The 25,164-nt window shown below is 33.4% G+C and overlaps 2 protein-coding genes and 1 long non-coding RNA gene across 7 annotated transcripts in view; 1 reads left to right on the top strand and 2 right to left on the bottom strand.

Moving 5' to 3' along the window:
- Nucleotides 1-25,164, bottom strand: part of LOC127858494 (dolichyl-diphosphooligosaccharide--protein glycosyltransferase subunit 2-like) — a 227,138-nt gene that overhangs the window by 120,394 nt on the left and 81,580 nt on the right. The window lies entirely within an intron of this gene.
- LOC127858496 (KICSTOR subunit 2-like) overlaps nt 1-25,164 on the top strand; it is a 217,081-nt gene that overhangs the window by 54,931 nt on the left and 136,986 nt on the right. The gene's annotated exons all lie outside the window — the stretch shown is intronic.
- LOC127858506 (uncharacterized) lies at nt 15,145-17,550 on the bottom strand. Its single transcript, XR_008038951.1, has 5 exons — nt 17,279-17,550; nt 17,008-17,100; nt 16,550-16,658; nt 16,131-16,196; nt 15,145-15,197 (listed from the first exon to the last, which is right to left on the bottom strand). It is a non-coding gene; the product is annotated as an uncharacterized LOC127858506 (long non-coding RNA).

Below are 25,164 nucleotides of genomic sequence, written 5' to 3' on the forward strand. Positions count from 1 at the left end.
AGTTTAAAGTAAAACAACTGCCCAAGACTTAACCTTGCGATATAGATTTTAACCACAAGTGACCCAATTCCAAAATATTATTTTGGCTTATAGAGTTGTTATATGTTCTTTCCTAAGATTTGACCGAGTGGAAAAAGTTTTGAAACAGCATTTGACAGGGGTATAGCATTTGTTCTAAGTATTATAAACACAAACCCAATACATGTGAAATGATTTAGAAAATAGAGAGCATAATAATGAGTAATTTCATTCGTCCATTATAGAATGGCATAACAAAAGTAACATGTTCTATCTTTTTAACCCACAGTGTTTCTTGTCAACAGACAACATACTAGACCTATCACTTAAGTGAAACAAAAATAACCTAAACTACAAAAAAAATATATATCAACTAACATGTTATATTATGGCTATAAACTGCAAACAAAATCTATTTCATTTGAAATATGCCATTAAAGATCCAATCTTGTTATTTAATGATATACAAGACGCCTACTCGGCTAGCGAAAATCTGAGCTCAACCAAACGCAAACATAAATACATTTTCCCTCTTAAAAACGTCCGCTTATCGAAAAGCAATAACCATAATTTATTAAAATTGTACTGTTAAAATTGGTAATAAATTGGTGTTTATCTACATATTTGGTTATCAAAAAGAACTTCTGTATAATTTCATTTACATTTACACGAAATTCATATTATCGTCGCTTATATAAATATATATATTTGTATGCTTAGATATATTTCAGCAAGGCTAACTTCAAGTCGTTTGTCTTTTACCAATTAGCAAATGTGTCGTTCTGCTGCTAAGAAATTATCCACAAGGGTTTCCTTTAAATAATTGGTTGTTGACTAATATATGCATTTAGCGTGCAGATGCAAAAAAAATCAATAAGATTCCACCTACTTCAAATAATTGGTTATTACCAAATGCATAAATACATCATTTTGATGCTTAAAAATATAATCCGATTTCAAAAGCGACACAGCTGGATCATCATCATCATCATCATCATCATCATCATCATCATCATCATCATCATCATCATCATCATCATCATCATCATCATCATCATCATCATCATCATCATCATTAGTGGTTGTGTCGTCAGCCTTCTGTTCAGGTTGACCTGGATAGGAATCCCAAGGGTGCAGCAATATTTTACTATTTATGTATTTCGTAATTAGTCTTTAGTTCACATGTTTTAAACATCATGTAAAAACTTCAATATAAAACACAAATTTATAAACAAGCCCATTTTGTTCCCACGCATATTAGACGTGGAGACACGGCGATAATCGAATTTTTGGTAAAATCATATTTTCCAAAATCATGCAATTAAAATGTCATTGAAAACGTCTTTAAAGTAGTGATAGAAATCTGCCTTGCTATGTAACTAACTAAATGAAATTTGTGGTTGAAAACAGGTCACGAAATTAGTGACATGAATCGCCCTAGCTTTTAAACGAACTTCAATTAAAATGAATTATGTTTACGTTTTATGTTAAACCAGTTTCGACTTCAGTTGGAAATCAACATTTAACATGTTCGTAGAGTAGCAAATATTGGGTCAATGAATGAGTCATGGTATGATCGGTTTTAAATTATAAGGAACAAATACGTTAATTTCTCATCATTTAAATAACAATCGTTTACAATACAAAATTTAAATGTAATTCTTACAAGAACAATAGTGTTCAGTCATTGTCATTCATCAGTACTGACGCACGTTTATGTGCTGCTCCTGTTAGATCCAAATGATGCTAGCTAAAGATCCTGTATGGATTCTGATGATTGAACGAAAATTTGACAATGAAAAGGGAATTACTCTGTTACCTGACAAATGGCACGCAATAATTTACTAACCATTTTGTCTTGTTCTACTGTCACCGATTCTTTTCATTCAAGCATACAATATCTTTAAATGAAATTTCAATCATTCAAACAAAAAGATCAAACATTATTGCTGCAACAAAACCGAGTCACGCGTCATCATTTCTACACATGTATAAATATATTTAATATGAATGCCTCATTTAGAATGATAGTTAAAACATATATAAAACTAATTAAAGACTCTGCCAAAAACCGCTCTTCACACGAACGATTAATATAGTAATAAGCCGAGTCTGGGGCGAAATGTGTATGCTTTAATGTTTTCCGGCTCGCTGATCAATTATTGCAAATTGGGAAACTAAACGCATAATTTAACGACCGCCTGAATGTATCATATTGAAAGAATGTTATCATATTATTTTCAAGTTAAAATGGGGGTCGCACGGGTTAATAAAGGGGTTGGGAATGTCGTGAATATATAGCGAGACATAATGGGGAAAATCTAAAAATTCTAAAAAGGCTCTGGTATTAGAATATTCTTTATATAGTTTCATATTTGTTTGAAAACTGCTTTACCTCTATCGAATTTAAATGTCAACACTTTTCTTTATTTGGACCGTGCTCTGTGAATTGGGGGTTTAATGCATGTGCGTAAAGTGTCGTCCCAGATTAGCCTGTGCAGTCCGCACAGGCTAATCAAGGACGACACTTTCCGCTTTCATGATATGTGTCGTTTAAAGAAAAACTCTTCGCAGCAAAATTTAAGTTGAGGCCAATGTATGGTAGGAACGGATTTTTTATTTGTCGATATTTATATACATGCTTCATTATAACAAATATATACAACTATTTGATTACGGAATATGAAAAACGATAAAATGCTTACTTAATATTTGCGGTAAGTCGGCTTACGTATGAGAATTCGCACTAATTACGTGCATATTCGAGTCTGCTGTATACTTTATTATTTTGTGGTTTTGACAATCTGCTGAAAAATTATATTTTTAAATACTTTTCTTAAAAGATGTTGTAACGAAATGCATTAAGACCAAATTAAGTTGAAATATCTAAAACAAACTAGTATCATCGCTCGATCAGCTGAATGTCTTCTTTGAAATTTCAAAATAACATTATTAGGGTTTTTCGATTTCTCACATTTCTAACATCACACTATTTTGCTAACCCAAGCGTGCGACCTATAAACCTGAACATTTGATTCAATCATAGCGACAGAATATCACGTAGAAAATATAATTAAACTGAAAACACACGTCCTTTTCTGAATGTATACGTCTTGCTTCGTCAATCTTTGGTAATCAAAACGCGAACATGAATTTATTAATATTTTAAACACTTAAGGTTTATTAAATTCGCAGCGGGACCTGAACATCAGTTCTGATTGCCATAGATCAATCCAGATTCTCCTTTTCAGTTTATTCATTTCATTTCACCTCGTTTTTGTCTACCCTAAAGTTCCGCGTAAACTTGCTTTTTATCTCGGATTTTTATTAATTCGGATTAAGCCATGCATGAAGTTTTTTAAATGAAATATTAACAAGTAATTTATGAATGTTTATTAATCCCCACGTTTTTTAAACGAGTGGGAATATTGTATTGATCTCCGCTTTATTTTTTATCGGACCATAATTTCTCCCACACTATTAGCACTAGAACCTTGAAACTTGGTAATTATGAGCATATGTTCGACGGTGATGGTGACGAAATTTTGATCTGACCCCTGGTTCAAAAGTTATGGGTAAATAAATGGGTAAAATGGGTAAAAAAAACTCGGTTTACTTACAACATGCGACGCACATGATAACAACTTTTGACCCAGGGGTCAGATGAAAATTCCAAATAGTGCACCGTCGCACATATGCTCATAGCTACCATGTGTGTAAGTTTCAAGGTCCTAGTGCTAATAGTGTAGGAGGAGATGGAGGAGAATGGGGGTTGGGGTGGGGCCCAAAATTTTGGTTTAACATAACTTCTTCATTTGTTCACCAATATGCGTGACGTCACTTTTATACTGAACATCTCTTCTTTCAACACGGGCGGTGTGGGGATACGCGTCGGCATCTGCCACGCCATTTCTAGTTAATATTAAGTTGATTTCAAAAGCTTCAGAGTATTCCTATCCTCGATCCAAGAGAATGTGGTTAAATATCAAAACGCTCTTTAATTTCATCTGAGCCGCGCTCTGGGAAAACGGGGTTTAATGCATTTGGTTAAAGTGTCGTCCCAGATTAGCCTTGCACTCCGCATAGGCTAATCAGGGATGACACTTTCCGCTGCTATAGTATGTTCCGTTCAAAGGAGGTCCCTTCTCAGCAAAAAAAGATTCTGAAAGAGTAAAGAAAACTATCTTTTAAAATCATATAAGTTATATTAGTTTTAATTTCAATCATTTCATAATACATGTTCGGTGCTTGTTTCGTGTCAAATTTAAAATCTAACAAAGGTGAACATAAAATTATTTTACTAACAAATTTCAAGCTTACCCGTTTTATACATATCCATTTATTTTGTATTTTTTAATTTGTTTTTGGCAATTAATATTTGGCACAACTGCTTATTACACTGGTCGATAACCCTCTGAAACATGTGCAGCAGATTTAGATCTGGCCAGAGATGACACCTGGGTTTATTTATTTTCGCCAAGCAGGCTGTGGTCAGCCTGACAGGGGAGTATGCTTTATGACCACAGAACAGTTAACACTGATTAGTTCTGCTGATAAGCGATGGCTAAAATCTAGCCGTTCTGGGAGTAACTTGGTAGGACTGTAAAGGGTCGTTTAAAGTCGATAAAAAAAACGTAGGAAAGAACCAGTAGAACTCTTTAAATAATTATCCACATCTTTTGTCAAACATTTTGAAATGGGTTTTCTGTTCAGTTGTGAACGGGTGAATAGTTGAAAGATTAATGTCTTCATATGGGGAAAAGTTAAAAAGTATTTGTTCGCACGGATGAAATAAATTAACGTACGTTCAAATGAGGCCCGCTCAGAAATTAATTCCAGGACATTCACTGTTGAGTGGTAAATAAAACAGATTTGCGCCGTTCTTGAACGATTGTTTAATAGTGTATAAACGAACTGAGTATATTTTTTAATATTTTATGAATGACAAAACAAAATAAAATTTATAAAAATGGGACCGAAAAGTCTGTTAGTTGAGTTAAATACAATTGCAGACACTTTTATGGTGTAATTTCAATATAGCACGAGTTGTCTTATCATACCATATTTTATTAAACGAGTTCAGGAATTTTGTTAGTAAGCGAGCCTTTGGCGAGCTTACTAAAGAATTTCCTGGACGAGTTTAATAAAATAATGTATGATATGTCAACGAGTGTCAGATCTTTTTATCACATGCTTTTAAATGAGCAACTTAAATAAATATTTACGCAAACATAATGAGAAGTCCCGAATGTTGTTTACATTTCGTGACGTCATTTGACGTTGCAACGTCATTTCAGCAAAATAACAAAATGCGATATGTAATGGTTGTATTACATGGGAAACAGGGTGTAGCATGTGATAAATATTTATCCCACTTTTACAGCGAAATCGGTTGATTAAAGCCCCGTTGATTAAATTTCATCTATAATCAACGGCAAGGCTATAATCAATGGCACGAAATGACGTCATCAACTGCCGAACCGGAACTACTTTTTCCCACGCACCTCGTCACCTGTATTTGCCAAGTGCATCAATAATAAAAACAATCTCAAATGTTTGTCAATCTTAATGACCTTAAAACAAAGGAAAGTAGCAAAAACGAGTTTTTTGTCATTTATTGTCATTAAAACCTTGTATTAGGTAAATTTAACACAATGCAAATAGGTTCTGTTGTTGTTGCTCCCCTTTGAAGAAGTCAGTTCGAGTTGCTCCCCTTTGACCGTAGAAAACAATCGTCTGGACCAAGAAATACTGTGTTCATTTACAAGCTGTACTCGGATATGCGTACATCTGATTTTTCTTCAAAGCATCTTTTCTACCTGGCAATACGCACATATGACACTGCATCCCGGTGATTCTTGCGTCAACAATTGGGTGTCAACAAGTTAGGTCAGATGCTGAAGGCCATGGCAAAAGACGCCGGCTTTCTCAAGCACAAGAGAATAACGAACCACTCAGTTCGCAAATTACTGGTCCAAAAACTTCGAAATGCAAACATTTCACCCACTGAAACCATGGCCATAACAGGGCACAAAAATGTCCAGTCCATAACCAATTATTCCAACATATCTGTTGAACAGCAGCAAAAGTGATCATTCTTGCTTAGTCCAGTAAATGTTACAATCCAACAGATTCCTCTTGTTCACCTTCATGCACCGAAACTATGGCCGAAATGCAGCCTAGACAACCACTGTCTACCGTCGAACAAGTTGATCTTGATGTTCGCCCCACCCAGTCTCTTCACCAGCAAATGTCTTTCTCTAGTTCGAACAACTTTGCCTCACAATTCTTTGGTGCCACTTTCAACATTCAAAATGTTAATGTATATAATTAGCTTAAATCCAAGTAATCTTTGTTATTTCGTCACGAAATAACCACATATTATAACAAAGAAGCAAATATTGTGCACCTCGTGATCGACTCGATAGTTTGATATCGAAAGTGAATTGTGTGTGGTGTTAGGCTACGTTGTAAACAAATGTAGTTCCTTGTATATAACAACTTAATGTCATATTGATATCATAAAACTTAAAGATTTGCAATTCAATATGATTAAAATTGTAATTAATAACGCTCGACACTTTGTTACAGAACGATATTCTGATTTAAAAAAATGATTATTTGATCAGCGGTTATTTTTGGAACGCGGAGTAATACACTGACCTTGGTTACACTACAGTCATTATCAAAGTACGACAAACACTCATGAAAACTTATTTTGTTTAAATAAAAAAAGTTTACTGAATAAAAAGTGGGATAAATAGAATAATAGGTTAGTGTTGATTATAGATCAGGTTTATCATGCTCGGCACGAAAACGAAAAAGCACTCGCCAAGGCTCGTGCTTTTTGTTTTCTAAGCCTCGCATGATAAACCTGATCTATAATCAACACTAACCTATTATTCTCTATTTATCCCACTTTTACAGCGAAATCGGTTGATTAAAGCCCCGTTGATTAAATTTCATCTATAATCAACGGCAAGGCTATAATCAATGGCACGAAATGACGTCATCAACTGCCGAACCGGGACTACTTTTTCCCACGCACCTCGTCACCTGTATTTGCCAAGTGCATCAATAATAAAAACAATATCAAAAGTTTGTCAATCTTAATGACCTTAAAACAAAGAAAAGTAGCAAAAAAAACGTGTTTTTTTGTCATTTATTTTTATGAAAACCTCTAGTATTAGGTAAATTTAACACAATGCAAATAGGTTCTGTTGTTGTTGCTCCCCTTTGAAGAAGTCAGTTCGAGTTGCTCCCCTTTGACCGTAGAAAACAATCGTCTCGACCAAGAAATCCTGTGTTAATTTACAAGCTGTACTCGGATGTGCGTCCATCTGATTTTTCTGGTCGTGTCAGTTTTGGAAGGAAAACTAATCGGCAAATAAATACGGAAAACAATGCCTTTGCCTATTTATAGTGAAAATATTGTGAAGAAACATATTTTATTTGGAATAAAGATTTATAGTGCAGATTGTGTATCTACGTGCCAGGTGTCTATTTTGCGGCTCGGTTAGTATGGATAACGAGTTTAATGGAACCCTATTCGTCTGCGTGAACACATTTGATGCGTTAGATGCACGCATGCATGCACAACATGTGGAGTTCTGCAAACAGCATTATATGTAGACAGGCTCGTTATAAGGAGTTCTGAATACAGATTTATAGTGAAGATCCTGTAACTTTCATTTACCAGCGCATCTGCGTCTCTTTGCATTTTTTATTCGGGATTAAAAACGTTGGTGAAGTAAGGGGCGCCTTTAAATCTTCATAAAGATAACGTTCGCATCGTGATTATGTACGCTAAACTAGGGTTTATAAGTTTTTGAGCATAGGCGGATCCAATGGGGGGGGGGGGGGGGCGGACGCGGTTACGCCCCCCTCCCCAAATCGCCAAAGTAAAGTCAAATAATTTGATGGTTCATACTTAGCTAGATCTAAATCACTTATTTAAACTCATTTTTCTTCTTCTTCGAACACAACGTTTTCCACTAATCACAACCGCTAAATGTTTTAACTTTATACTCTCTGTCGCCCGGCGTATAAACTATGCACTTCTTTGGCATTATAAGAATGTACTTTGATGAAAGTAAATAAGGCGTGACATGCTCGAGAAGTGGTTGTCAAAGCCTTCAAGATCACTTAAATCGTGGAGCTTCCGCTGGGGGGGGGGGGGGCTTTGCCCTTTACCCGCCATGATCCCCAGCAAATCTTTCAATATCCGCCCCCCCCCACATAACCAGAAATCCTGGATCCGCCAATTCTGATTGTGCTTTAATGCTATTAATTGCATCAAATAGCTAAGTTAATTAGATTTATGTACTTCCATAAAATCTCCGCGTGTTTTTTTATATATAATGTTTAACCATTGTAGAACTAATAAGCCCCCACATCTTCCAAAAAAGCATCCAGACAACGTCCACGTCAACGTCATGCTTATACGGTGCAAATTCGGGTGAAATCAGGGATGGATCCCCATTTATTGGCGCCCAGTTGACGTTCACATGCGATTATATGGTGTTGTAATTGCATTTTAGGGTAATAAACCCCAATCAATCTGCATAGTATGGACTAATAAAAGCCTATCAATCAGCATCGAGTGAATAAATTGAGTTTCTTTATACGGTATCAAGTGCATCAACAAACTGATACGCTTCTATTTAACTGCGTCCATAGAATATCAACATGTTCTTATACGGATTTAATAGCGTTGGGGAACACATGAACCCCTATTTGTATGCGTCTAGACACCGATAATATCGTGCTTATAAAACGGGTTTTATATTATAAATGAAGGACCCTTTGCACTTTGACGCATTTGAAGTCCTTTAGGAAATTAAATTTAAGTCCTTTCTTAAGATATTCAAGTTTGAAAGGCTGATTTCCAACCCTTAGATACTGATGAGTAGCTAACAGCATAAATCCTTAACAGACTGCGTACTGCTCGCAGGTTGTTCTGGTTATATGCTAGTTGCAAAATAATTTTCACTTTGCTTCTTATGGGGGAAAGTGTATTACGGTGTATATTACATTTTAGAAGATATACATCATAACTACATTATAATTCATGGATTGTTATTGTCAATCACTTTATGTTCTCTGATCATGTCATATCTTCCGTTTTAATACATAAATTGTTACAAACAAAAATGCTTAGAACAAGAACAACATTTAGTCAGCAATAAAGCTTATACAAGCTTATAGTTTACATTATATATGGCTTATACAATCTATAAGTTATGGTAGAAGATAAAAGGTTGGACGATATTGTTATGAACTGGTTAACATGGTATGTTTATGAAGGGAATACATGATTTAATCTGCTGTAATATTGAAACTGCATATCTAAAATTTACCAATTTACTTACAAGACATAAAATAAGAAGAATTTGTAGTATGGAGAGGAACATATTCAAACTGATTTTTCAGTTTGTTTTTAATTAATGACATTAACATATGTAACAATTGTTAAGGTATTAAACTAAATATATCTAATATGTATGTCATGACATACATACATACATACATACATACATACATACATACATACATACATACATACATACATACATACATACATACATACATACATACATACATACATACATACATACATACATACATACATACATACATACATACATACATACATACATACATACATACATACATACATACATACATACATACATACATACATACATACATACATACATACATACATACATACATACATACATACATACATACATACATACATACATACATACATACATACAGACATACATACATACATACATACATACATACATACATACATACATACATACATACATACATACATACATACATACATACATACATACATACATACATACATACATACATACATACATACATACATACATACATACATACATACATACATAACATACATACATACATACATACATACATACATACATACATACATACATACATACATACATACAGTACTACATACATACATACATCATACATACATACATACATCATACATACATACATACATACATACATACATACATACATACATACATACATACATACATACATACATACATACATACATACATACATACATACATACATACATACATACATACATACATACATACATACATACATACATACATACATACATACATACATACATACATACATACATACATACATACATACATACATACATACATACATACATACATACTACATACATACATACATACATACATACATACATACATACATACATACATACATACATACATACATACATACATACATACATACATACATACATACATACATACATACATACATACATACATACATACATACTACATAACATACATACATACATACATACATACATACATACATATACATACATACATACATACATACATACATACATACATACATACATACATACATACATACATACATACATACATACATACAGACATACTACATACATACATACAATACATACATACATACATACATACATACATACTACATACATACATACATACATACATACATACATACATACATACATACATACATACATACATACATACATTATACATACATACATACATACATACATACATACATACATACATACATACATACATACATACATACATACATACATACATACATACATACATACATACATACATACATACATACATACATACTACATACATACATACATACATACATACATACATACATACATACATACATACATACATACATACATACATACATACATACATACATACATACATACATACATACATACATACATACATACATACATACATACATACATACATACATACATACATACATACATACATACATACATACATACATACATACATACATACATACATACATACATACATACATACATACATACATACATACATACATACATACATACATACATACATACATACATACATACATACATACATACATACATACATACATACATACATACATACATACATACATACATTCATGCATGCATGCATGCATGCATGCATGCATGCATACATACATACATACATTCATACATACATACATACATACATACATACATACATACATACATACATACATACATACATACATACATACATACATACATACATACATACATACATACATACATACGTACATACGTACATACGTACGTACGTACGTACGTATGTACGTACGTACGTACATACGCACATACATACATTCAAAATATATACAACTTTATACGGTATTTCAAGACGAACACACATCTTTGGGATTTAACCATCCTTAGCCACATAAGTGCTGTTTAGTACAGCCCTATGTTTGGTTAAATTTATTTTTTGCGAAAACCTGGACCTTAATAAAAAGGTAAGAAATAAAAAATAATTACAACTTACAGAATTTTAAAATCATCATCGAAAGCGACGAATATGGTAAATTCACAACTAAATACAGTTAACATCACGATAACAATCAATCAATCATACCATAATTAATGATACATACGCCTCCTTAAATGCAGATAAAGTAGACGTTTTTACAAAGCATTATTTACATGAACTTCATCTTTAATCATTAACAATACAAGGTGTAATTGGATAAATGGTGAAATGGCTTACACACAATCTATAAATTTGTGCGACACACGTCTGTGGCAAACTATCTCGTTTCAAGAAAATCATACCAAACATTGAATAAAATTTGGTGAAACACAAATGCTAAATAAATGCATCGATTTTTAATCAAGACGAAAAATATAAAATAGCAATTAAATGGACGTTAATATGAACGCTTTAGTTTTGCAGACCAATTACAACATATAGAAAAGGAGAGCGTATTAATAAAAAAAGACATTAAATTAAGTAAATAAAGTTCATCAAACCCGATATTGTTGGTGCATTCTGCAGAATGCGTCTTAAATAAGTAAAATCGTAACACTATTGAAATTACAACGATCAAAGTGCGAATAAAAGTAGAAATACATATATAAATATTACCAAAACAGTACAGTTCTAAACGTTGGAAAATTATTTAATTAACAAAACAAAACAAAAATCTCAGAAAAGCACCGACCTCCGGATGAGATTATCAAATGTTAAATAGTAAGGCATTCAACAGCAAACAATAAACTCATTGGTTTAACCAATAAATATTCTGGTCTTGGTGCGAGGGGAAAAAGTCATAGTGTAAAGAAATTGATGTAAAAGATGCCAACAGTATGTGTATACTTTATAAAAGCAATTATCGTACTATCACAAAATATAACGAAAACAACAAAACTCGCCAAATTAATGCTTTATATTTTTCAGGTTTTTAAATCGTCAACAGATGCCAATTCTGTTATATTGTAGAGCTTGTTTAATTTACAGTATTATCGAATCCTCGCAAAAATAGAAACTATAACTCTTGTACGTGAGGCTTTGGCAGCCATCTTCGTAGCCTTTACAGGGGACACCTATACCAATGCCAATGTTGAATGAGCCTCGGACATCAGTAAACGTAAAAACATCCAATGTTACAACGGTACAAATCTTTTCACAAAAGGCAAAACCCTATCAGACATCAGAATTTTCATACACTCACTTTTTACAACAAATGTAAATGATAAAGGAAAATAATATCGCGTTTTTCGTTTACAAAACAATTTATTATCTTAGCATCTTCGGCCGAAAAGTATAGTAAGTAATATGTGTATGTTATTATTTACATCATATATGAAAATATAACACCATTTTTTAAATTTTATTTAATGAGATGTATAACTCTGTCAAATGTAATGTATAACTCAAGTCAGAGTTGTCTCCCTTTTTCAATAACAAAATTAATTCGTTTTCGATTAGATTAATATAATGTTCACATTGTTAAATAAAACGTAAAACGCGCATTATTTATTTAAAAAGGCTTATATATAATAATTAAAAAATGATTGTATCTGAAAACACGAACTTATCATTAATGATTATTAAGAAATGTATTGTAATTGGTTATAGTACATCGTTAAACACATCAAAGCACAATAAATATCATCACATCGCCTAACATTTCCCGGAAATGTGCTTATATCGGTTCAGCAATTCATTCTTCTTTGCTTCACCTAGAATAAAACATCAAAACATTTATTAATTTATTGTTCTGTGACATTTAATAGAAATATATTTAATACAAAAACCGATTTTATCAACTGGTTTTATCATTACAATACATGCATATTGACGAATTATGTACTCGTTTTCCATAATATAATTTACAATACCGTAGAAGTATGATTAAAAAGTTACAATAATTTATTTTAGGCATGTGTTCATATCTTTCTACTTCTGTATTTTAGCGCGTAGTAAACAATCATACTTTTGTATTTATGCAACGTTATCAATGATATAGATTTCAATTAATATTTGCACCCTCTTGTATCACCACAATTTCTGTACAATTGTTATTTCACTAGAATATGACATGTTTAAAATATAAAACAAAACAGTACCAATCGCACAGGCAGCTTGCATAGCTCTCAACGTTGACCGATGAATAACAGAACAGCATTCCACATTCGCATTAGTATATGTGTCCCCTGTAAATGCTACGAAGATGGCTGCCAAAGCCTCGCGAACCAGGACATGTTCTACGTATGCTCCCCCTAGACTAGTGATATAAAATAAAAAAATAATAATATTAAGGGAATCAATCTTCAAAAATACAATACATACCGGTATTCACACAGCTTTGACTTAGCATGCAAATCTGAGTGTCTTCGTTAAACATTGATAGATAAAAGCCTTTTTAAAAATAAATCACAATGAAGAACATGTCATTTACCAAAACACATGTGAAAATATCAAATGCATCATAAACGTTATTGCGAATAAACATACGAAACACATGCGCACAAAACTTACTGTTTATCTTCACTGAGGATTTTTAAAAGTTCCTGGTCTTGGAGGCCTTTCACTTGCCTCATTGTTGAGAGATATGGCTCACTAAGTAGCAGTATAAATACAGTTTCATATAACATATTAAAATGTACATGTTTGCATAATTATACATCAACTCAAAATTAAGCTAAATGTTTTGTTGAAAAGCATATATGACAAAAAAGTCAGCATTTTTTTTAGGTAAACGGCATTTGATCCTCTGTCCTTTAAAATTAAGAAAACAATAATTATATGTATTATTACACTTGTATTAGTAATATGCTGTCCTGAAGTATCAACAAATTTACAGAGTTAAGCAACTGTGCCCCATCAATCAAAGTCTTCATTTTCTCGGAATATTAATGAATTTATTTAACTAATATATGCGATAGGAATTAAGCAATTTATATGAAAATAATAACCTTTCGATTTTCTCCAGAAATGCCTCCTTGATGTAAAAGCGGACGCATTCAATAGCCTGTACAAAGAAAGAACATGTACATTATGAAATTATACATATACCATTATGTTGTTTTACCATATTTTTAATGCGTTTTTCCGTACATTAACACCAAATGGATGTTGTTGTTCTTTTAACGGCTGCTCATATCATGAAGAATACATATAATCAAACTGGTTTGTTGAAATACTTTACACAATCATAATATGCAATACATGTGTCATTATAGATTCTATAGGAAAAAATTCGGGATAAAAGAGCAACATATCTTACTACGCAGCTGAAAATTGCCCACCCGTATCCTTGGGTTTGTGGTACCCCACCAGAAAGGAAATTGTTTGTACTTTGAAGCCATGGGATATCTCCTCTACAAATTATTTAAGAAAATTGAATGTTCTACCCTGCAAACATTAGAAATCGCTTTTATCAAATGTATTTCGGACATTTAAAATTTATAGCAAAAACGTGTTTACTTTAAAAAAAAAAGACCGATCGTACCAAAAGGGGTTCATCGCACCAATATCACAATGGCTTATGAGGATATTTAAAATGTAATGTAATATTCATAGCATTTATTTTTCATTTTGATTGATGACAACAACACACGAACATTACCAGTTATAAATTTTCTCGCGCACAATAATTCAACATTTAAATGTTCATCGTGTTTACCTATCTAAACGATTGGACACGATTTGATCAGCCATTTTTAGTGCAGCAGCCATCTGTAAAACAAAAATGTATCGACTAAATGAGAATTTACTGTGGCCCATTTCGCATGGGCGTGAGGGACGTAAAAGTCACAGTCTGTTATAATGGCTAATTGATATCAAAGCGTCATTTATGACACCACAAAACAAACCGACAGGAAGCTGTTTTATTTACATGGATGTCGTTTATGATGTGATACATGTTGTGTATATAATATATTTATTTTACTGAGCAATATATATTTTACTGCTCTGATACTTTATAGGATGCCAAGTGGAACTAACCGTTTGTCCACATCACTTGGAATATACATCTCTTATAGTCAATGCGTGTTTGTATTCAAATCGCTCTTATTTAATACAACAGCTACGAATACATACAATAAAATGATAAAATAAAATAATGTGTTAACTTTTTCGATAATATTTTAATTTGCGGATTAATAATCTAGCCACTTACATGATTACACGCAGTTTGTACAGTAATAAAGAACTTTGCTTCTGCTTCCAAGTCGTCGTCATCAGTAAACTATATGTAATGGTTTATAATAATAGACTTAAAGAAAATATTTGAAATAGCTCATTACGTCACATAGGATTAACGTTATTGTTCATTGAAATGTGCTCTTTGATTGATGTTAAAAAGTGATAAAGACTAAGATTTTTCTCCATGCAATACAATTACATATAAATACACTATCGATCATTACGTATTGTAATTTATAACGTTTATAATACTGCTGTATATAAATAAAGTTTTAATATACCATTCGATTGAAATAATAATATTGCTTTAAAGATGATTGAGATATATAGGTGAAATATGCTATTTGTATTGTTTATCCTTTATTGACATGCCCATATAGGTTGAAATTTTAATCTTGTTGAAATGCAGTCAATGATGAATATATTTGATCGTTATAATTACACAAGACTTAATTGTCCTACCTGGTAAATTTCAGGGATTTTGTATTCCTTCTCTCGTTTCCGCGCTGTTTCATCGATTTGAGTAATCTGTCAATACGTTTTGTACAATTTCAGAAGACATTTAGGATTGACGTAATTAATGTAAATTGACTTACTGCTTGAGGTGCGATTCTGTGAAAGGTTTTTATGTTGGATTAACAAAACACTTACCGCGTATAGAGCTATCCGCGTATAAAACTATAATCATATTATGTTTTTATGAATAATACCCACACAAGGTGGTCAGGATGCGATAAAACATAGGATCTTTAAATTGGAAGTTCAGCGTTATATCAATTTAGGTTTGATTGAAAGTCATACCAGTGCATGTTTTGATTTTTTTTTTCAAAATATCTTTAGTATTTTATTAAAAATATTAATTCATATTATATTCCCTGTACCTTGTTTTGGCATCCATGACATACATAGCTGTCGGGCTCATGGTCAATGTCCTCCCCGACACAGCCAGGATGAAACCATTCTTCACATGCATCGCAATGCCAATAAATCCTAAAAATAAATAATTATTTTTTAAATACCCACATCTTTGGGATTCCACGCTGCACCATACGTTATGTTCATTGATGCGTTTTCCCAAATTTAATTGATTTGTTTTATAAAGTTAATATTGTAAATTACATATAAATGCAATAAATCTAAATCTTAGTAAATAAAGCCAGTACAGGGTTCACAATATCAGTTGCGCTCAAATCGAATAGGCCAAAATAAGATCAAAGTTTGATGATAACTTTACTCATCACTGGTTTGAGTAAAAACATTCTGAAAGAAAGATGAAGTATAAGATGAGTGAATCTGTTCAGGAACGTGTTAATAAATAAAACACATACTAAAAATTTACCTTTTATCGTCAGGCTTTTGACATACACAAAATGTTTTTTTTTGCGTTGGAGCGCTTTATAATCTCTGTGTAAACAAACGACGAACGTTGTTTCTGAAAAAAGAAATAAAATACCATAACATTCCTATTTAGATATTTGGGAAATGTATTTGATAATATTTTCTTTAACGTCGTTCGTTGAATAATCATAATGTAGTTTAAAAGTTGTTTACATAATGTTCAATTAGTCCAAAGATATATAACTTAGAATGAACAAACCTTTCGTTTCAACCTTTTCTCTGGAAGAACTTTCGCCTCCTCGCTTGTGCATGGCAGTGCTGCTAGAACTTTCGCCTCCTCGATTGTGCATGGCAGTGCTGCTAGAACTTTCGCCTCGTCGATTGTGCATGGCAGTGCTGCTAGAACTTTCGCCTCCTCGCTTGTGCATGGCAGTGCTGCTAGAACTTTCGCCTCCTCGCTTGTGCATGGCAGTGATGCTAGAACTTTCGCCTCCTCGATTGTGCATGGCAGTGCTGCTAGAACTTTCGCCTCCTCGATTGTACATGGCAGTGCTGCTAAACAATAATTATTATATTATTAACTATGGCGTAAAATTTTGAAAAAGTGAGTTCTTTAACAACTGAACAAATGAAAATATAGCTGTAAGTTTGCCCTTAAATCGGCGCATTAATTAATTAATTATTATGCAAATGTGCGGTCAACACGCAATTCAAATGTAACAAGAATATTGGCAAGCAATATACATGTATGTCCCCTACCGGCTCCACCATTGTACGACATATAAAGAAAAAATATTTTATTTGTTGTCATAGCAACCAGAATTTTTGACGTAGGAACAAAATGAAATGACGTGAATAACGTCCTTATTGCCATCTATCTATTTTTCAAGTTTCATGAAAAATATTAAGAACTTTTGAAGCTATCGCAGGATCCAGAAAAGTGTGACAGACTCACGGATTGACAGATTGACAGACCCACAGACCGAAACCATAAGTCCCCTCCGGTAAAACCGGTAGGGGACAGTAATTGACAAACCTGCAGCGTTTTCTGTAACAACAACAACTTCGTCATCCTGCTTTAAGCAATGGAGGTCCTCAAGTGTCTGTGTAAGAGTATACGTGTGTATGTTATCTTGCGCATGTAAGTCGTTGTTAATAATATAACATGTAATATAGACATTAAGCTTAAAAGAGCGTTTCAATTATGAAATGGGACCTCGATTAAAAAAGCTTAAAAATGCACACTGTTAAATATAAGTAATCAAGACCAAAAGCAACGGAGAAAACTATATAGTGCTAATAGGTTTACCTTTAATCGATTTCTCCAATGGTATTCATTTGCATCACGTCCCTTTTCTCTCCTTGTAATGGTCTAAAATGTAACAATGTCAAGCATAACATTGGCGGATGTATCGTAGTGGATGCACTCATGTTGTTTTCGGTTCAACACTGATTTATTTTATGTTTTTTAATAAATGTTAAGTAAGATGTTCAAATGTTCATTGATATATATACGTACCCAAAACCCAATTCTGCACAGCATGCATGAAAACCGCTCCCCACCTTTAATGATGGCCAGATCATCCTCTATGCAGTAAGGCTTAAAGTGGAAAAGCCTCCCACAAGTATCACACCCCAACTGGAATGCGACATTATACTGTTTCTAAACATCATACATCTTGCAAATATTTCGCCTTTAAATCAATTTCATATGCCATAAAACAACAAATTTAAATGTTATTATAAATAATATATATCGTGGATGTATAATCTACCTTCTGATCCGCTTCACCCACTGCATGTCCACACTTGGGACACGAATCAATAAGGTAGTCTGAAATTGAATAATTATGTATATATTCATAGGAGATAACAGCCGCATAAAAAATAGAAAAAAACAATAAATATTGATCTCGAAAAGAAACTGATACTAACGTTTGATGGTCAGTAACTTCGTGGCTATAGAGAGTCTTGCAGCAGCCAGATGCTTGCTTGTGATGGTTTCCATCTCTTTGAATGTCCCTTTCAAATGGCATTCCGCGAACTGAAAAGGGTGTACAATAGTGATAATGGCTTCGATTGTGCTCGTCTGTGCTCTCACAGCAGTATTTTGTAAATAAGTGTTTAATTAACATAATTTTTTAAATGGTTATAATTATTTTTTACACATTTGACATTGAACATCAATGTATTAATAAGCATACCGACATTCCGGGATTTTGTCTTGTAACCATAATTAACATTTAAAAGGAACTTATATTTAAATTATTACCCAATAACGTATTGCATGGTTATATTTAAACATGTATTATATTGTGACGCATATGTATACTACCATTAGGCAATACACGCCGCAGTTAAACGAATCCGTCTGGTTTGCGTGTGACATTGTCCCCGCACGCCATTGGGATCTAATGTCCGATTCGCTGCATTACTGCATCGGGAGATGAAGTCACTGAAATTCAACTCACGCAATAAAAATTACGGAATTATAAAGCCAGATGTACACAAACAGGGTAGCGATTATATGTTACAGCATGTACTTCCGTAAAGAAATTTGCAATGAGCACAAACATCAAAAAGTACAACTTCAAAATACCAATCGCACATTCTATCTTTGTTTGACAATTTGTTTGTAATTAGAAAATTACAGTGTGTGTGTATGTGTGTGTGTGTGGTGTGTGTGTGTGTGTGTGTGTGTATGGTGGTGTGTGTGTGTGTGTGGTGTGTGTGGTGTGTGTGTGTGTGTGTGTGTGTGTGTGTGTGTGTGTGTGTGTGTGTGTGTGTGTTGTGTGTGTGTGTGTGTGTGTGTGTGTGTGTGTGTGTGTGTGTGTGGTGTGAGAGAGAGAGAGAGAGAGAGAGAGAGAGAGAGAGAGAGAGAGAGAGAGAGAGAGAGAGAGAGAGAGAGAGAGAGAGAGAGAGAGAGAGAGAGAGAGAGAGAGAGAGAGGAGAGAGAGGAGAGAGAGAGAGAGAGAGAGTGAAAAAGAGTGAGATAGTACGTGCGCGCATGTGGATATATGTGTCGGTGTGTGCTCAATTTAGTGTCAGACTTAACTTGTACAACTAAATACGCACCACATCGCTAGCCTGATTGAATCGATCTCAAGGGCTTCTGCCTCCGCCATGGGATTGTAGAAAAAAATTACTTTTTTCTCTAAATCGAGCACCTTTTAAAAAACGACATACTATTATAATATCTCGTTATATGTGGTATTAACGATATTGGTTATCAAAATTAACATACCGGAATTTTTTTGACATTTTTCAAACATTATTAAAATTCAAACGAACTGTTATCTCAGTTCTAGATTTTAATGGTGGATGACGATTTCATCAAGTATAGCTGAAATTTTGTAAGAATTATTAGACAGATCATAGGCTCATTTTAATCAGAGTAATTGTGTCCAAAAATTACAGTTCTTACCACAAGCGTCCAATGAGAAAAGCGACCATATGCCCCAACGACAAATTTATAACCGTCCAACTGAAATTGAACAGCACCGTAACCTAAACTTTCTGCGTATAAAATCGGCTCATGTAACTTTTGAACTTTATCTCAATACACTGGTACTGTATTTTAAAACAAACCAATTGAATGAGAATACTAAACTATCTACGAAATAATTCAAGTCTTTAATTTGTTTATATGAACTGAATCCAATTGTGAAAGTGTTGCTGTACCGCGTAAATTGGTCTGTGATCCTTGGAACCTCGTATAAGAGTTTCCATGGTGGAGCTGACCAAGAGCATGATTTTACCTGCGCCCAGATCTGACACTTCGTGGACAAGAAGCTTCAGGTAAGTATCCATGACCTTAAACGAAAAACATGATTAATACTTTGATATTGACGTTGTCAAATATTACAATGTTCCCATATATTCAACCGTCTGCAATTGTAAGTTATTTCTTTTTTATTGACAATTTACCAAGCATAGGTGTTATATTTGTTAAGTATAATTTGTAAAAAACAATATATATATATATATATATATATCTATATATATATATATATATATATATATATATATATATATATATATATATATATATATATATATATATATATATATATATATATATATATATACACCCATCAGATTCATGTTGATATATAATATAGTTTCTGAGATATACCCCTTCCACAATTTGGTGACAGACGTACTGACAGACGGATAACGCCAATTCTACATTCCCCCGCTTAATGAAAAAAAAGATATTTAAATAAACGTTATAGCCTACGTTGTCGGTTAACCAGCCAGCTTCCTTTAGCGATCGTATGTCGGTATCTGTGACAGTTGAACCGAACACCTTTGCAACTGGGACGTGACAATCCCGAGGCAAATTCCATAACTTGTAAATTGATTCAACTGTAATTAAGTAAAACAGATATGCAATGGTTTTTATTGGAAGGCTTCACCGCAGTCGAAACAAGAATTATGACTAAAAAATTATAAAAGTTTGTGGAAGATTGTCAAAATATTTTAATATTGCAAATAACAGGTATTTCATTCAAAATACCATGGTAAGAAATAGAATCTATTTCATGAAAACAACAGACATACTTTCAATAGTAGGTGTATTTGTTGTAATTGTTCTTGAAGCGGTCTCTTCAATTGTGTCCTCGCCGATTATGTGATCTGAAATAATATGTATTAATAAATATTCAGAAAAAATTAATTCAATAATAATATATTAATAAAGCAGCCTCGAAACTATACTTCTGTAAATGATATTCTTGTGCGGCCTTTGTCTTTGTCATCGTTTAAGGTACGTGATAGTTTTGAGATATTGATAATAACGTTTCCTCAACATTGAATATTGAGAAATAAATACCTTCCACAATAACTGTGTCTTTTGATATATCTGAGGCAACTCCGCTATGAGTGTCTTCATCTGAAAATATCGCAAGAATACCTGTTTTGAAATTGCTATATGGTAAAAATAATAATAGATATCTCTGTTGTTAGGGTGAACATGACGTGTACCCACAATAGTGACCTCTTAATGCTAATTAGTAAAATTGTATGCAAGTTTATATTATTTTTGTTTAAATGTCGATTCGTATTTTGATTCATTAATAGATTTAGATATAATATATAAATAATTATATTTTTGTATCCGGTTTATCAGAAATTAAATACATACATAGTTAATATGTAAAAAAGTTAAAATATGCAATAATCCGTCGTACCAAAATAAAATCGCACGTTCTTTTTTTTTCGCCTAAGCTTCAATGACCTTGGTGTTTTTCTTAATTGTGGTAGTTCGGACGATCCGAGAAGGGGCGGAATATTTTCGCTTATGCGCTCTATTTGTTGAATGCTTGAGGCTAAGCTTGATGAATCTGTGCACAAGAAAGACTTCGATTTCAGCAAATCCAACTGCTCTCTCAACTTTTTTTGTAGTGATGACACACTTTGTTTCCCTAAAACACAACGCCGTGGCAATTAATTTTGGTATAAAATAATCACATGTAAATAAATTCATAAGAACGCTGGACTGAAATTTTAAATTTAATTTTGGATTAAATGAACATTTGGATAGGTATATTAATTGTCTAGTTACAAGCGAATCAAACAATCGCGGTGAAACTGGAAGCAAGAAGCTGTATGTGCCCCTCCCATCGCGGTGAAACTGGAAGAAAGAAGCTGTATGTGCCCCTCCCAAAAGTGATGGACATAACTAAAACTCAGAGATTGTTTGTCTATTTTGTACAAAAAAAAATGCGTTATTTTGTTCAATCTATTACACATACCTTTTGCCACAGTATCTGGTATTGTCTCGCAGGAACCGACGGACGTATCTAGATCGGCAACCATGTCTTAAATACAAATTACACGTTTACTTCAATCGTGATCATAAAAAATACATATTTTATATGATCACTCGTTAAATCAAATATCCTCTATTTCCAATGTTTACTTGAATGGAAATCGCGTTTCGAAACATCTCTTAACATAAATCCGTAAATCTATAACCTTAAAATAAAATTGACATAAACGTACATCGATATTTTTATATAATGTGTGTGGATTTTGTTAGGCACATAAGATGCGTGTGTGTCAATGATTATGAATCATTAAAAATGTGTTATTTTTTTGGCGTTGAACAAACTACTATTTACCTTCTCTATCGCGATCATTTACAGCGGTGAACTGACAGGCCTCCTTTTTACCTATATTATACAAACACATGAAATTTCAATATGGATTTGCAATTAAACGTTTTTACTAATTAGTCCTTTTACAATCTATATTATAAATTATTTTCAGGACAAAACTAAAGCTACTGTGGAATACTATATGTTCCTCAAACACAGAGGTTTATATTAAGAATATATGAAATTATAACTGCCGAAATGTTCAATTAATTCCATTTAACCTTTTTGAAAACTATCTTACAAATTCGAAAACGAATCGTTGTTTATATTTGAAATTCATGTATAATGATAAAGTAAAAAGGACGTTTAAATATTAAAATGTATGCACCATTTACTTCTTTATCTGCCGTGAGGAATGGAGAATTCCTGTATTTTAAGGACAACATCTCCCATTTGAAAGTGCCACCAAACATAATGCGGCCAAAGATGTGTTTGCATGGGAATAGAGTTCTCGTGAAGTCCTTGCAGCTGCATCTTGGATAGGTTGTGTCATCGCCAAGTTGCACCACGTAACTGTGGGGCCTACGTAAATAACAGCTTTAGATTGGCAAGTATATAATATGTGAATGGAATAGAACACTTATGGGGCCTATGCAAATAACAGATTTAGATCTGCTTGTATATAAGATGCGAAAGCGAATCGAATACTAAGAAGATATAACTAATCTCAGTTTTGTCATATGTGTTCTTAACTAATATGGCTTAATGTGACAGCATGTCGTCGCTGTCGTTCTCAAACCTCGTAGCTCATGAAAAAGTTGGCATTTTGTAGCTACGAGATTTGAGAACTACAGCGACGATGTGTTTCTTTTACGCGACACCCTCTAATATAGCGGTTTTATTCAGAAAATATCGCGGTGGTCTAGTGGATGAGGTGTCCACCTAGCGATCGGGAGTTCGTGGGTTCGCTCCCTACCCGGGGACGTTCTCATTATCTCCTCGTTACATACCAAGTTCTGGTTCTTCCCATGAAACGGACTCGACAGTGTTCATATCTGCCTATAATAGGCCTTCCTGTAATAGTCAGGAAATGACTGTAGGAAGTACAAAGTAGAAGTACTCACTCGCAGAGCTTTGCTGTGCCAATCCTGTTCATACAATGTTCAATGAACTTCTTGGGGCGTCTGTGAAGAAATTGTGGGATTTCCGGTGCATAATGCTTGTAGGTGCCAGTCAGCTTCAGATTTTCCTCCACATAGCTATAATTAAACACAACTTTATTAAGCTACGAATAAATTGTAAACTTGCATGACGAAAAGAAAAAATGAACGTTATAGCATATTGTTATTGGGCATCTTATTGAGTGGTCGTTATAGCGAATCATCTATGTTGGACAATTTGTAAGCTTTTTTCTTAATTTGATGTTTGAGTTATAGATGTCGAATGACCTAGGAACAAGGGTCGTAGAAATAATTACTCCGGGTTCGTCGCTGATGTAATTGGCGTTAGGAAATAGACTTGAACTCGGAGAAGCTATACTTCAAAAACATCGCATCTCATGGCATCTTAATACATGTTTGAAGCAATCTTTAAGAATTGGCATGTAAAACATAATTTTTCTCACCTTTGATACTTTTCTGGCAGAAACTTCTTCACAAGAACGCGGACCGTGCTGGTTAGAGTCATTTTGGAGTTTCCCTTCAAGCACTGTGCTTTGAACGTCCCATGCAGTCCGTCGATGCCATTGTTGGTGTGCACACCAACCATCAAATGGCGAATACGGCAGTACTGGGCACATTTCTGAGAAAAGTAATTGGTGTTTTGTTATTAATTGTACAACACATTAAGAGTAATGAAACTCCAACGCAGCATCACTCAGATCAATATTATGTGGTGGGTAGTGTTTTTATATAAGGAGACAATTTTGAATAGCATGTAGTTGCTTTGTATATGCCATTTAAATGTCATCTATGCTTTGACATTATCATGGTTATACACAAAAACAATTATGTCAATTTGGCTTCTCTTTTCACAAATTATAATCGCATTTGATCGAC

Source organism: Dreissena polymorpha, chromosome 14, assembly GCF_020536995.1.
Source record: "Dreissena polymorpha isolate Duluth1 chromosome 14, UMN_Dpol_1.0, whole genome shotgun sequence".
Classification (NCBI taxonomy): Eukaryota; Metazoa; Mollusca; class Bivalvia; order Myida; family Dreissenidae; genus Dreissena; species Dreissena polymorpha.